The sequence below is a fragment of the Diabrotica virgifera genome, chromosome 9, assembly GCF_917563875.1.
Source record: "Diabrotica virgifera virgifera chromosome 9, PGI_DIABVI_V3a".
Classification (NCBI taxonomy): domain Eukaryota; kingdom Metazoa; phylum Arthropoda; class Insecta; order Coleoptera; family Chrysomelidae; genus Diabrotica; species Diabrotica virgifera.
In genome coordinates this window covers 162,489,392-162,505,252 of record NC_065451.1, presented here as the reverse complement: position 1 = coordinate 162,505,252, position 15,861 = coordinate 162,489,392, and positions in this window count along the sequence as shown.

Sequence of the window (15,861 nt, the reverse complement as noted above, 5' to 3'; positions counted from 1 at the left end):
TACATTATTGGTCTCTATGCCTTCTTTGTTCTTTATACTATTAATCTGTATGCTTCCAAGCTGTGGTTTTAAGCACTTCATATTTTTATTTTGTTCAATGGTTTTTTTCTATTTTTTCTTCCTGTACTCTCTTTTGACTTTCCTTGATGTTCCTTCTGATAGCTTTGTTTACCTCTTTGTAATCTACTGTGTTTCTCTTATCTTGTTCTATTAATGTTTTTCTTTTGCTCATGAGGTTTTTTGTTTCCTGGGATATATAGTTTTCCTTTTTTATTCTTGTTTGTGCTACCTCTTTTCCCGCCTTTGCTAATGTATCGGTTAATAGGTGATTTATTTCATCGATATTTTTGTTTTCCAAATCTCTAGTGGCCGGTATACTTTCCCTTATTTTTTGTTTATATTCCTCTTTTCCTTTCTTAAGTTTTCCCATATCTAGTTTCGATCTATTTTCCATTTTCTTTTTTGTTTCGAATTGGCTATTAATGCTGAGTTTGGCTCTGACAAGTCTATGATCACTACCGGTTGAGAAACGATTCAGCACTGTAACATCTTTGATGATGGCTTTTTCTGTTGTAAGGATGTAATCTATTTCGTTTTTAGTATTGCCGTTGGGACTTATCCATGTCCATTTTCTTTGCGGTTTTTTGTTAAAAAACGAGTTCATAGCAAAAAGTTGTCTTTCCTCCAAGTAGTTCATTAATGTATGTTCTCTATTATTTCTTTCGCCGTATCCATATTGTCCTATTCTGTGTTCGTCTTCGTCTATTCTTACCCCTAATTTGGCATTGAAGTCTCCAATTATTAGCGTCAATTTAGTTTTCTTTTCTTCCACAGCGAGTGTTATTTCTTCGTAGAAGTTTTCAATATCTTCATCTTTATATGTGCTTGTTGGTGCGTATACCTGTATAATTTTCAACGACGTTCTTTTTAATTTAAGCATAATGTAGGCTACTCTGTCTGATATACCCTTGGTGGATTGTATGTATCTAATGATTCTCTTGTTTATTATAAAACCAACTCCGTTGTTGGTGTTATCTTCATTACCTTTGTAGTACATCATGTTTCCCGAGTTTAATAATATTTTTTGTTCTCCTTTTCTTTTTATCTCTGACAGACCGATGACATCCCATTGTATATGAGTTAGTTCTTCTTCTAATTCGTGGAGTTTAGTGTCTTCATTCATGGATCTGATGTTATATGTACCTACGTTTAGTTTAGTCGAATGTTTGCCTCCCCCAGAATCCTTGAGGCGGACCGGTTTGTCGGTGTAGGACTGTGAGTTGTTATCTCTACCCACCTGGGGTAATATTCCGTTTGTTTTGTGATTCGACATGTTTTTCTTTGAAGAGGGTTTTTTGACATTAAAACGCCACGCTTGTCAGGCGGGTTGGCGAGTTTTCATTCAGCCGCCCATTCTGGGTCAGACGCTGTTGTCATCCGCTCATTCTGAGTCAGACGCTGCGCTGTTTTGATTCCATACAAACCCTAAAATCAAGGGGTTGCCACGTCCGCCATCCATACCGTACCGAAGGTGTTCTTCTCCGCCATGGCTGACGTTGTGGACTTCATCCGTAACCCTGGACAAGGGACCCTAAACAGGTACTAGTTTCCCGGGTCAGGAAACCCCTGGAATCTACGGAGGGCAGGGATTGATTCATTTTCCCTGGTAGGACTATCCAAAGGAGTTCCTATCCGCTACCCATCATAAAAAAACACGTATAAATACATAAATACATAAAAAACTGTACCAGGCAAAATAATAGCGGTGGTTTCCAAGGATGCGTTGGAAGCCACCGCTTGCTGAGTTTGCACATTCCATTGCCGCAGTGAAGAACCTTGAAATTTTCACCGTAAGATGACGTAATTCATCGCAGTGTTACGGTCGCAGTTTGTCGGTGCCGCTTTCGAGGAAACCCAGGCTTAACTGTCGCATCTTTAAGAAGGTGTTTCTTGCCTGTTCTTGGTCTAAGGTTTCATGTATCCAACATCCTAGGTACTTAAACTTTTTCACTTGTTCAACGAGATTGTTGTTGACTAGGATGTTTATAACTGGTGTGTGCTTTTTTGAAATTACCATTGTTTTAGTTTTTTTACATTCACCTTAAGGCCATATACTTCTCCTTCTCGCACTACTTTGCTTAACAGAATTTGTAGTTCTTCTTCACTGCCAGCAATCAGTACTGTATCATCGGCGTACCTGATGTTGTTCACGATTTTTCCATTGACTTTTATTTCTTCTTATGCTTCATCTAGAGCTCGTGCAAAAACTTCCTCTGAGTTCAAGTTGAATAATAATGGTGACAATATCTATACAACCTTGTCTAACACCTCTTTAGATGTTTATGATTCCAGTAGAGTTCACGCATTGTATTCATGTCGTGTGGATCCAGGCTCTTTTTTTGCAAGCATCCTATTAACTGATCATGTTTGACTTTGTCAAAAGCCTTTTCATGGTCTATAAAGTACAAGTAGACATCTTTTTGTTGCAAACTCGCTGGAAACCTGGAAAATTCGATACCAATATTATATTCGTAATGTTATAGCATGTTTTTTTTTATTTTCAAACACAGCTAATCCGTTAAAGAGATGACTTAGTAGAGAGTTGGTCAGCGACTTTAGTAATATAGTTCTCATGTTATTTATGACAATATTTATATCAATATCGGATATGTTTGATGTGATATTTATTTACCTTATTTGAATATTTCACCTGAATATTTAATTGACTATTTTGTGATATTGATAGTTTTGAATATCATTTGAAATATCTAGTGAATTTTACCATCTTTTATTTTAATTATATTTGCATTTATCCTTTTTGTTTTGTGAATATCCCATTTCTCTTTTTTGGGATTCAAATATTCCCATAATAAATATTTCCCATAACTCAAAAAATATCAGCTGCACGAAAAAAATTATAAAAAATCACATTTTCAACAATTTTAGTCCTCATACTTTTTGTTGGACAGTTGAAAATGGCGGACATATTGAGAAAAAACCGTTCTGGTTTAAAATAAAAATGACGGCTAACGCAACGGCGGAATTCAGTCGAGATTTTAAATTTACACTACTATTGACCTCCCCTAAAGATTAGAAAAATAAAATTTGGGTCAGCTCGGCATGCAAGGTTAGGCCTGTTATTCGTCTAACCCGAGTGGACTAATAAAGACAGGAAGTGAAGTCCCTTTTTTAGTTCCTTTTTTACTCGCAGAAACTAGTATCGCAAAATTAAGCCACTTGTCCATACAAATACCTTATCTTTGATACCTTGTTTACTATGAATGACTTGTTTACTTGAAATAAAATTTGGGTCAGCTCGGCATGCAAGGTTAGGCCTGTTATTCGTCTAACCCGAGTGGACTTATAAAGACAGGAAATGAAGTCCCTTTTTTAGTTCCTTTTTTACTCGCAGAAACTAGTATCGCAAAATTAAGCCGCTTGTCCATACAAATACCTTGTCTTTGATACCTTGTTTACTATGAATTTTAACGTTTATCAACTTCAATGACAGTGACATTATCGCATTTGTTGTGCATATTAGAATTTATAACTTATATTCAGAGCTGGGCAATACCCGGGTACACCCGAATTTTGTACTCTAAGTATATTTTGGGTACTCAGTACCCAGTACTCGAGTACATTTTCTATAAAGTACTCGGATTGGTTGTTAGATCGAACCGGGTGGCCATGGGGCCCGTGCTGCAGCCTGAGTAGGCTTATTGCACACCGTTCGGTCTCGTGTTAAACCATCATTGGGTTTTTGTCCCCAATGGGTTCGGGATTACTTAACTTGAAGTTAAGTCGTCTGTTACCTATAAGAGGTCCATTCTCCCAGCTAGCAGGACAAGACCCTTTATTAGGTTCTTTACCTGACTTCTGACACTTAGGTTCGAGTTTTCGACCCCGTATTGCAGTCGCCATCGGGCTTGGACTGGCCAGTCAAATATGACATGTGAGGCAGTTTCATCTGCCTCCCCACATTTACTGCAAACAGGGTCTCCGTGAAAGATCTCCATGTTGTGCAGGTGTTTTCTTAGGGTGCAGTGTCCGGTTAGTAAGCCAGTTACCGCCCTAAGCTTTTTCCTTCCGAGTCGTAGGGCCTCATCGGTTAGCGAAGGGTTTGGCCGCCCCATCATTAACTTGCTGTGCCGCTGTCCCAAAATATCGTTCCAGTGTCGGGTGTGCTGCGCAAGGATCCATTTAGCAACGGCTCCTTTGACAGCCAATTTGGTCACCCCTAGGCCAGGCTCAGGCCCAGTAAGGGGACAGCAGAGCCCTCTCTCGCAAGTGAGTCGTTTCCTTCAACCCCCGTATGTCCCGGCACCCACCAGAGTTCCACTCGGTTTCGGTAGGCCAGGGTTTCCAGGTGTTGTCGGCATTCCAGCACAAGCTTAGAGTTAATTCTCCAGCCGGCAATGGCCTTAAGTGCTGCCTGAATGTCCGAGAGAATACGTATGGTCCTATTCTCAAGGCCCATTCGAATATTCTCTACGACGCAAGTCGTGATAGCAGCCACCTCCGCCTGGAATATAGTGGTGTACTGCTCAAAAGGCATAGATATGCACTCCTCGGGTTCCACACCATACACTCCAGCTCCAGAGCGCCCGCCCATCACTGAACCGTCCGTGAATCATGTTAGCTCACTCTGCGGTCTTTTATCCCCCTCCACCGGGGGTTTTAACCCCAGCTTGAAGGGAGGATCAAATTTGTGAGTGACCGGACTCCAGTCACTCACCATATCCAGGATGGGGTCACGAATGTGCCCCACAATCCTGGTGTGCCCGTATGACCTTTGCCTCCAGACACCATTTAACTGCAGCCTGTAGGCCCCTAGCCTCGCCTCGGCCATCACCAGAAGGTGCAGGGGAGGGAGTCCCATGAGTACCTCCATGGCTGCCGTCGGGGTACTTTTCATTACCCCGGTAACACAAAGTAGTGCTAGCCTCTGAACTTTCCAAAGTTCTTTGGCTGCACAACTTTGGTTCATTTTTGTCCACCACACAGCACTAGCATATGTGAGGGAGGGCCTCACTATAGCAGTATAAATCCACTTAGTGATTCCCGGGCTTAAGCCCCAAGTTTTTCCAATTGCCCTACGAGCAATCATGAGGGTTTTCTTGCCCTTGGCAACGGTCGCTGCTAGTTGCGCATTCCAGGTTAGCTTGGTATCAAGCATAAGGCCCAGGTAGCGCACCTCTGTAGCCAGATTGAGTTGCACACCCATGAGTTTGGGGGGCGTGAGGCCCTCCAATTTCCTCCTGTGTGTGAACGGTATAATAACTGTTTTTGAGGGGTTAACACTTAAGCTGACCCTCTCGCACCAGCTTTATACCACTTTTATAGCCCGGAGCGTTAGCTCCGAAACTACGTGTGGAATCTTCCCCCGGATTAAAATACAGATATCATCTGCATAACCCTGGGTGTAGAATCCCAAGTTATTCAGTTCTACCAGAAGTTCGTCTACCACTAGGTTCCACAGCAGCGGGATATTACTCCCCCTGCGCTGTTCCCTTTATAGCAGTGACCCCCATGGTTTCCCCAAATAGTGAAGCCTGTGCCTGTCGGCCATGCAGTGTGGAGCTAATCCACCTGCGACAGCTTTCATCTATGCCGTGCCTCTCCGCCGCCTTAAGCATGGCATCATACGTGGTGTTGTTAAACGCTCCCTCGATATCGAGGAAGGTACCAAGCGCCACTTCTTTGTGTTCAATCGTCTCCTCTATCCTAGACACCAAATGGTGCAAGGCTGAGCCGCACGATCTGCCCACCCGGTAAGCATGTTGATTGCAGTGCAGTGGCCTTTCTTTGAGAAAGGTTTGCCGCACATGCATCCCCATCAATTTCTCTAGTGCTTTTAAAATAAAGGACGAGAGAGTAATAGGTCTATATGCCTTGAAGTCTAGAGGATTCTTGCCCGGCTTGGGTATAAAGACCACCCTGGCCAGTTTCCAGTCACGCGGGACATACCCAAATGCCACGCTCGCCCGGAAAATCCTGCACATGAGCGGTCCAATAATGTCCCAACCCTGTTGCAGTAATACAGGATATATCCCGTCTGGTCCGGGGGATTTATAGGGTAAAAACGAGTGTATGGCCCATTCCACCCTAGCATATGTGACAGCCTTTTTTGCCGTTTCCCAGCTAGCTCCAGAGGTTCTGTTTTCCAGTCCCTCTTGACCCAGCCGAGCATTCGGCTCATTGGTTACCACCGAGTCAGGGAGATGTGTCTGGAGCATAAGCTCCAGTGTCTCCTTGCCATCTGCTGTAAAGCCACCCCCGGGGGCCTTGAGGGTCCCCAGTGGGTTAGCCGGCTGTTTGGAGAGTATCCGTTGGAGTTTAGCAGCAGCGGGAGCCGTGGCGATCTCCTCACATTGCTTTCTCCAATCTCTTCTCCTAGCCTTTCTCACAGCTTTGTTAAACTCGGTCAGAGCCCGGGCATATCCGGCCCAGTCATCTGTTCTTTTCGCCTCTTTAAAGAGGCGCCGAGTCTTTTTCCGCAATTTGCCCAGTTCACGAGTCCACCACCTGTTCTTGGTAGCGGGGCGGCTGGTCAGCGGACAGTTCATCTGATAGGAGGTTAAGATGGCCTCCTGTAGAGCCTTCGAGACGTGTTCCAGCATTGGGGGGCTTTTAATCTCAGTGGCCAGTTGCCCGACCCTAAGACGAAGCTCCTCCCCATAGCTGTCCCAGTCTGTTTTACGCGGATCACGGTAAGTGGTAACCTCCCTCTCCGAGCCCAAAAACTCCGTTACCACGTATCTATGGTCCGAGAAACTTGGTTCCTCAGACACATACCACCGTGCCACGTTATTGGTTACTAGGGGAGATGCTAAAGTAATATCAATTACCTCCCTTCTCCTACTGGTAACAAAGGTAGGTTCTTTGCCCTGATTTAGAATAACTAGACCAGATGAGCCAATAAATTCCAACAGGTGCTCCCCCCTTTTGTTCGTATCAGTGCTGCCCCACACCTCGTTATGAGAGTTAGAGTCAGCTCCTTTTTCAGGAGTCAGCATTTGCAGGTGCTTCCGCCCACAGTGGCTGATTAATTTATCCAACTCCGCAGATGGAGGTGGATCGGATGAATCATATGGTAGGTAAACAGAGACCAGTACTAGCTCCCTTGTTCCACCCAACAAGTGATGTTTTACCATTATTGTAGCTATGTCTTGCGAACATAGCTCATTTAATGTAAGTGCTTTGAGATCGGAACGCACAACAATGCACGCCCGGATTCTCTCTGCACTATGGTCTGCGATGATTGTTCCCCGGCAGTTAGCTAGGCACGCAACCCGGCCACAGACAAGCCATGGTTCCTGGATTAGGGCCACGTCAACCGCACTAGTACTGAACCACCGACAGAACGCAGCGGAGGCTGCCCTACTATGCTGTAGGTTGATTTGCACCACCCTCAGCATTTGCAGGTTTTGCCCCCCCCCTTCCTTAAGCACGACGAAGGTGACTTTGTGTAGTCCGAAGCTGACACGCAGCCCTATCTTACGCAGCATCACCAAGTCGGCTTCTGGTATTTCGCAGAATAAGAGGATGCTCTTGGCCTCCCTCTTTTCTGCAAACAATCTCCACGAGTCGGTTTTGAGGCCTGGGTTAAGGTGGCCCAGAATCCTAAAAATCGACTTGTGGTCTTCTACGTCCATGTAGGCCGTGGGGATCAGAACCGAGACTCGGGGGGCGGTTAAGGACTTCCTCCACGCTGCCAGCGCGAAGTTGTCCAATCCCCTCGAGTTCAAGGCTCCTTACCGTGTCCACAAGCCACTTGGATGCCTTTTCAGAGCAGCAGGTGACGAGGACAGCCCCATAAAGTACTCGGTACTCGTACCCGTCGTAACGTATGGGTAAAATACCCGGTACCCGCGTTTATTATACGATTACATTTTCCGAGTACTTTTTGCAAGCCTAAACTTGTCGTTGCATGTGGGACAGCAAATTAATAGCACAGAATAGGAAACAATTGTTCCCTATTCTGTGTTAATAGCAACACGCAAAACGCCGTTTTCAGTATCAGTCCATTCGCAAAGTCAAGAAAACGCCTATTCTTTTATGCCATAATAATTAAAAGCCCTTCAAGAAATGCGCTGAAGAACTGATGAAACTTTGAAAACTTTTAAAAGCCAATAAAGTTAAAATTAAGTTGGAGTTGTACGTTATTTATGTTTTATGTTTTCATAAAGTTGTACTCATAAAAGAGGCAGAGATAATTATTACCTTCTTACCTTTTTTGGGTTCTATATTCAAATGTACCCAAAATAAGTACCCGAGAAATTCGGGTAATTGTACTTTGAGTATTGTACTCTGAGTACTTTTTTTGAGCAATGTACTCGGTACTCTGTACTCGTTCCTCAAATGTGAAAATTACCCGGTACTCTTTACCCGAGTACAATTTATCAGTACCAGACCCAGCTCTGCTTTTATTGTGCTATTTTATAAAGTTATATTATATTAAATACGTCCAGAGATAATTTCCATTTTCTAATTATTACATTGACAGTACGTATCAATGATAATACACATCGACGTAAGTTCCAACTTAATGTTTTGATTTAACTTGTTTGAAAATTAATCATGATGTTTAGCCAAAGATGAATGAACAACTATACTGTTCAAATAAAGTGATTTAAAAAAAAAGTGTAACAATATTTTGTATTTTCATTCGAGCTGTCTTTGAGAGTAATTTAACACCTGAAAAAGCTTAAGAATACGATAAAAAAAACAAAGACACAGACAAAATACGATATTTCTCCGAAATCGGTAGGTATCTCGAATTAAAAATAGATTTCAGAAAAATTCAAGAAACAATAAACGCCAAGTATGTATAAATTTCAAGATCATAAAGAGTCAAGTACAATTTCGATGTTAACCTATTGATTATTTTTCATTGAAGGTTAATTAATTTTCAGAATTGTTTTGTGTCAATTGAGGTAATTATCAACCGCGGTTCCAATTATTCAATTAAAATCAATCGAATTTACGATCTTCATGGCATATGTGAATGACGCGATAGAACAAACATGCCCACCGAATATTTTTAAGAACTTCCTAATATCTAAGAAGGCCCGGACACTGAAAAATAACGAAAGTATATTTTAATAAAAATGATGACAGTCTAAATTGAAATTTATAAACAAAAATCTCTTTGGGAAAGAGATGCCGCCTCTATTAGAATTAGTGGTTCAATTAGTATCTCAGACCATCAATTGAAATGAAGTTTAATTCAATAGACCCGACATAACCCATCTCGGTTAACGAATTTAACGATTTTTGAGACATAAATATGTAATCAAGTGCAGTGACCGCACTTTGAATATATCGACAGCTGTCTCATAGCATTAGAGATTTTTTTCTTCTTGTGACTTCACCGCGCATCAAGGGCGGATCCAGGAAGGGATCCCCTCCGAGAATTTAGAATAATATAAATTTAAATATTTGCAGTTCAAATGTTTTAATTTCAAACACACACACACACACACATATATATATATATATATATATATATATATATATATATATATATATATATATATATATATATATAAAAATAAATAATCAAAATCATTGGCTAATACTCGTAAAGTGAATGTGAATTTAGTTGGAAATATATATATATATATATATATATATATATATATATATATATATAAGAAATACTGGATATTAGTGACTGTCAATATCAACAAACAAGTGGTATATATATATATATATAATATATATATATATATATATATATATATATATATATATATATATATATATATATATATATATATATATATATATATATATATATATATTCGTAAGGGGATTTTTCCACATTCTCTATTTCATCTATTTTATATATATATATATATATATATATATATATATATCAGTGTTGCCAATCGGCGGATAATTATCCGATTTGCGTACCTTTTTGAGAGTTGTCGTATCTTCTTCGTATCTTTAAATAAATCGGATATTTGCGGATATTTTTCAGTGTATCTACCATCGACTAAAACTTTCTCATCCATATATTTCCAACACCAACAACACATTAATTTTGTTTGATTCCACCCAAATTTTTATAAATAGCCTATACTGGATGAATGTTAGTGACATCCGATACTTTTCATCTTTTGACAAAAGGGACATGTGCCGATTCTTTTGTTTAGAATTTAAATGCACAAGTACATCCACTTAAGGCATACTAATCCAATTCAAATTTCAAAAACCGTCTGCCATCCGATGTTATTTATGAGTTTTTAGTTTTTAGTCTTTAAACTTATGAAAGCTAATTCATGCATGATTTAGTTTTATTTTCATTTTATGTAGTGCAGTGCTTAAGTAAACGTTTCCAGATTTCTCGGACATGAGATGCAGTTAAATCTAGTTCTTTTTTGTAAAGTTCTATCAAATCTAATATCTTAAGCAAAATCATTTCATCAAAACATGTTATACTTACCTAATTATATTTATGATTTTTTGAGGAATGTAATGGTACTATGCAGAAAAGAACTTTCCGGCACAGAAACGTCACTTTTCTGCACACTACTGTCAGTTATTCTGTGAGAAAATATTAAGTTTGTTAACATAAAATTGTGCAGAAAAATGCATTTGGAATAGTGGTTGTAGAAAAATCTACTTATTTGAAACTAGTATTATCTACATATCTACTAATTAACTCAAAAAACCTTCAAATTTTTTGCATATAAAAATTATTTAGTCGGGCATTAACGTTGAACGCACCACGGGTATTATGGATAATAACTTTGATACCTTAATAACTACAAGACTGTCAAATACATTTCTATTGTTTTAGTTGTAATAAATCTTTAGTTATTAAAAGAGCGTAGGCGCAAAATTTCGGACCAATAATCTTTAAACGTATTCATTTGTTTCGAATCCTGAGAAAACTAATAAATATTTTTGAAAAATTTGAACGCAGAATGAAAGATTACATTATTACCGAGGGCTAAAAGTCCCTTAAAATAAACAAAATGTTTCTTTTGAATGAGATATTTGAAATTAAAAATCACACTTAATATTCTCTTTTCCTTTTACCCCTGTAACATATTAGAATAAAAATAGTCTTCAGGGACTTTCGGCCCTCGGTAATAATGTAATATTTCATTCTGCGTTTAAATTTTTAAATAATACTTATTAGCTTTCTCAGGACTCGAAAAAAATAATGCATTTTAAAAGCATTGACCAGAAATTTTGCGCCTATGCTATTAATGTAGCTGTAGTTTATTTTTTATTGATTTATTTATTATTTATTTTTCCAGTACCTAGTTTTAGGTGGTTATTACGTTTTAATAAAATAATATTTAAAAGTGTTTTTTTTTACTTAAATAATTATAATAAATTAATATAACGATCCAAATATGTAATGAAATATTTAGATTTATTTATTTAGAATTTAACACTTACGATAATACAAAATACGAATAATATAATAATAGTAAGTAAATAGTATTTACATACATGAATTAGGTAATAATCAGCTAGGATACGAGATTTTCATCTATAAACGAAAATTTTTAAACTGTGAAATAGAGAATCCAGTAGATTAAAGGGCCGGTTGTTCGAACGCTAATCAGAAATGGAATCAGCTGATCATTATCAAATATTTAATTACTGTCAATGTCAACTTTGATTGGGTTGCTGAAAACATAATTGATTACAATTATGAGATTAATTGATTAATTAATCAATTATGTTAATAATTGTTACGTTAATTGATAATTAATAATTAATTAATCAATCAATTATGTTAATTATCATAATGATAATTGATTACAATCAACTGATTGGCGTAAGAACAACGGATTTTGTTATTTGATGGTTGTTAAGGGGACTAAAAGAATAACATTGGCAACATTGATTTTAATAACAGAATAATTTTTGACCTAGCGTACCTTTTCGTGACAAATCGGATATTTTTCGAGCGATCATCGGATAATCTAGAGAAATGCGATTGGCAACACTGATATATATATATATATATATATATATATATATATATATATATATATATATATTGTTATATTTCTATTTGATATGAAAATTAAATTTTGATAATTATAAACAGAATTCAATTTAATATAAAATATTTTCAATTTTCTCAACCACGGGCATATAAATTTAAAACAACCTGTATACAACAAATTGTTATATTTAATTTTAAGAAGTGATTAGAATAAGCGTACGAAACTCGGAACAATGTGCTTAGATAAACAAAGTGAATGACGCGTACCATTATCGTTCTTCTCGGAAGGTCGATCATTAGCCTATGCTAAATAAAACTCAGTGAAATAGATGATAGTTCATTATCGTTTTTCGCGGAAGGTTTCGATCATTAGCCTATGCTAAATAAGACTCATTTGAAAGAGAGAATAGGTCATTAAAATTTGTAAATAGTTAGAAAGTATTTTAGAATGGGAATTAAATATTTTCTTTTGAAATCCATTAAGCATATTTAGAAAGATTAAAAATTGGTTTTGAGGAATATTACGAATGAGAGTTGGTGGTGGAAGATTGATTTGTGAATCTGGAAGGGATATTTAGAAAGTAGGGGAATGGATGACAAAGTGAGATCAGAATGTTTTGAGCTGTCGAGAAGTGAAGTCGAGTAGTAGACGGTAGTGTACGGAGAGTGAGAAAGCCGGTAGTTCCGTGAGTGTGGAGTATCTATCGTGGAACGAGAAGTAGGCCAGGTCGAGAGTAAAAGAACCTCCTTGAGCCAAGAGTGTCCCGGTAGCTGATAGCAGTTTCGAAAAAGGTAGAACACAGCATCACGACCGAAGCAGGAACGAGAGCTATTCGAGCTAGTTTTTCAAAGGAGTACATTACTGGAAGCCAGGACGAGGTTTGATCGCAGCCAAGGATAGCAGGAACGGGTTTTGTGTGAGGACATTTTCAGTTCACCAGGAAAAGGTCAGTCTCATTTGTTTGGACATGAATGTATGGGTTTTTCGTATTAAATTCCACATAAAAAATTGAATAACATAATCAATTATATCAGAAAAGCTTCATCAAACTTGAATAGAGTTGTTCCTAATAACTCCTAATAGTTAAATGTTAATAAAAACTTTCAATTGAAAACCAAAAGGAAATAAGTTTCCCATTTGTAAATGTTATGTTTAAGAATAATAAGAAATAGCAAATATTAAGCATTGATTGCCTTTTAAATAAAATAAAAAATATTTTGATTATAATTGTAACCCATATGTGTATTTTTTTTTACTCTTTTCTTTTCTATCCCGATTAGGAACCATTAAGAAATATTTAGAAGCCACGAAAGTAAGTAATTAATTTATAATTCGCCCTGAGATTGAAAACATATTGATATGTGATCTGGTTAATTAATTAGATTAGTATTAATACATTGATTAAATTAAGTAACATATAAGAATATTATCTCATATCAATAATCAAGATCACATCAACTGTCGTCCAACGTGGAAAGCATTGTAAAGTATTTCTAGTGGCAAATTTGAAGGATAGAAAGAGTAAAGCCGGTATTTGAAAATTTATATGCCTGTGGTAAAAAGTGAGATACTTACATGTGATAACATAAAATTTTAGATCTCTTTAGGTACAAATTTTACATAGCTGATTTAATATTTTATTTTTACGATATTTGCATTTGATATATTTATTGACAATTTATAATATTTGGGTGAGAAAAAGTCGTCTTGGTAACATACTAGTAAAATTTCATATTTGGCGGGGACAGTACTTCTTGAAAACAAATGTCTGTGACAAGAAGCCAAAGCAAGGACAACAAAAAACAAAAAGAATATTCAGACCAAGAAGATATTTTAGACACGACAATCATGGCATCAGAACTGCAAGAATTATCAGGAATAGATAAACTATTACAACTTATGCAACTCCAGTCACAAAAAATGGATGAAACACAACAAAAACTGGATGACAATCAAAGAGAAACAAAACAAGCAATAGATGAAACAAAAAGAATAATGCAAGAAAATCAGAAGGAAACAAAACAAGCAATAGAAGAGAACAACAAGAAAATGGAGGAACGCATAGGAAAGTATGAAAAGGAAGTAAAAGGATGTTTGACAACAATGAAAAACGAGATGAAAGAACAAGAAATGAAAATTCAAAATAAAATAAAGGAGATAACGAATTGCCAGAAAAAAGAAATGGAAAGTTTGGAAAACAAGTTGCAAAACGCTATTCAAGCAGACATAGAAGAAGTGGAAAGAAAGATTGCGGAAATCAATACTCAACAAAATGTCGGAGAAAGAAGAGAAATGGTTATACATAGCACAGATGACGTGAAGATAAGGTTTGGCGGGGACGTAAGAAGATTACACCCAGTGCCGTTCATAAATAGCCTGAAAAAGAAAATACAGCGCATCGGAAATTTCGAAACAGCAAAAGAAACTATCAGAAACCATCTCAAATATGAAGCAAGCCTATGGTTCGATAGTAAAGAAGAAGAATTCGACAATTGGCAACAATTTGAACAAAAATTTTTGAATTATTTCTGGGGAAAAGTCCAACAATTGGAAATTAACAAGGAATTGCAAAATGGGAAATACAATGATAGGATGGGTGTATCAGAAAGGACATATGCTTCGCAAATTTACAATAATGCAAAACATTTACAATATAATTACTCATCGGAACAATTAGTCGAACTGATTGCAAGACATTTCGAGGAAACGCTGGAAGACCATATCACATTGCAAAATTACAAAGACATAGATAGTTTATGCCAATTCCTACAAATAAGAGAATCACGTCTAAGAGAAAGAAAATCAAGAAGGTCGCGAGAAGATTACAGGCCCCGAGAAACACAAGATTACAGAGATAGAAATGAAAATAGGAGGGACTATACAAGACGAGATTTTAATCCCAGAAGGGAAAACGAAAATAGAGACAACGGAAGAGGAAATTATGAACAAAGAAATAGGCAATGGAATGAGGACAGAAATCGAGGATACCAGAATAGAAACACCACACGCTCAAATCAAGAAAACAGAAATAATGGTAGACAAAATGAACAGGGATATCGAGAAAACCGAAACAGATCCGACAGACCAAGAGAAAATAGAAGAGAAGTAAATAATACCCAGACAGATGAATATGACGGAGAGAGATATTATGACGAAAATATAAACAACGATGAGCAACCGGCGTCTTTTCACGACGGCGCTCACTAAAAACCAAAAATCAAACAGGAATCTTTTGTCACCCCAAGGAGTTTATTAAATTGGCAGGAAACAACGAAAAGAAAAATGGAGTTAATTTAAAATTTGTGGATGGATTTATCAACGAGACACCAATTAAAATTATGATAGATACTGGATCGGAAATAACATTGGTCAACAGAAAACTAATAGAAGAAGTTAACTTAACAAATTTAATTTATAAAATACCTAGGGTAAATTTAGTGGGCGCAAACAAACGGACATTGGCAACTATAAATGAAGGCATACGAGTAATGGTACGACTGGGCAAGAATATGTATGCACTACAATGTGTAATACTGCCAAACATGTCACATGACATGATAGTAGGAGTGGACGAATTGGCAGAAAAACATGTAGTGATAGATTTTAAAAATAATACGATGAAACTAACAGAAGAAAAAGAAAAAGAACAGGACAAGGAACATGAGAAACAAAATACGGACGAATCAGGTAAAGAACAAACAGTGGAAATGAATTTGGCAGCGAAGCAAGGACAAAGAAAAAAAAGGAGAAAAGGTCAGAAAAAGATAAAAGAAAATGAAACCTGTGGCTCCTCAAAAGAAGAGTTGAGCCCAGAAGAAGAAATAAAGCTAAAAAATGAAAGTGAAAAGAATATGATTGAAACAGTGGTATTTGAAGAGGA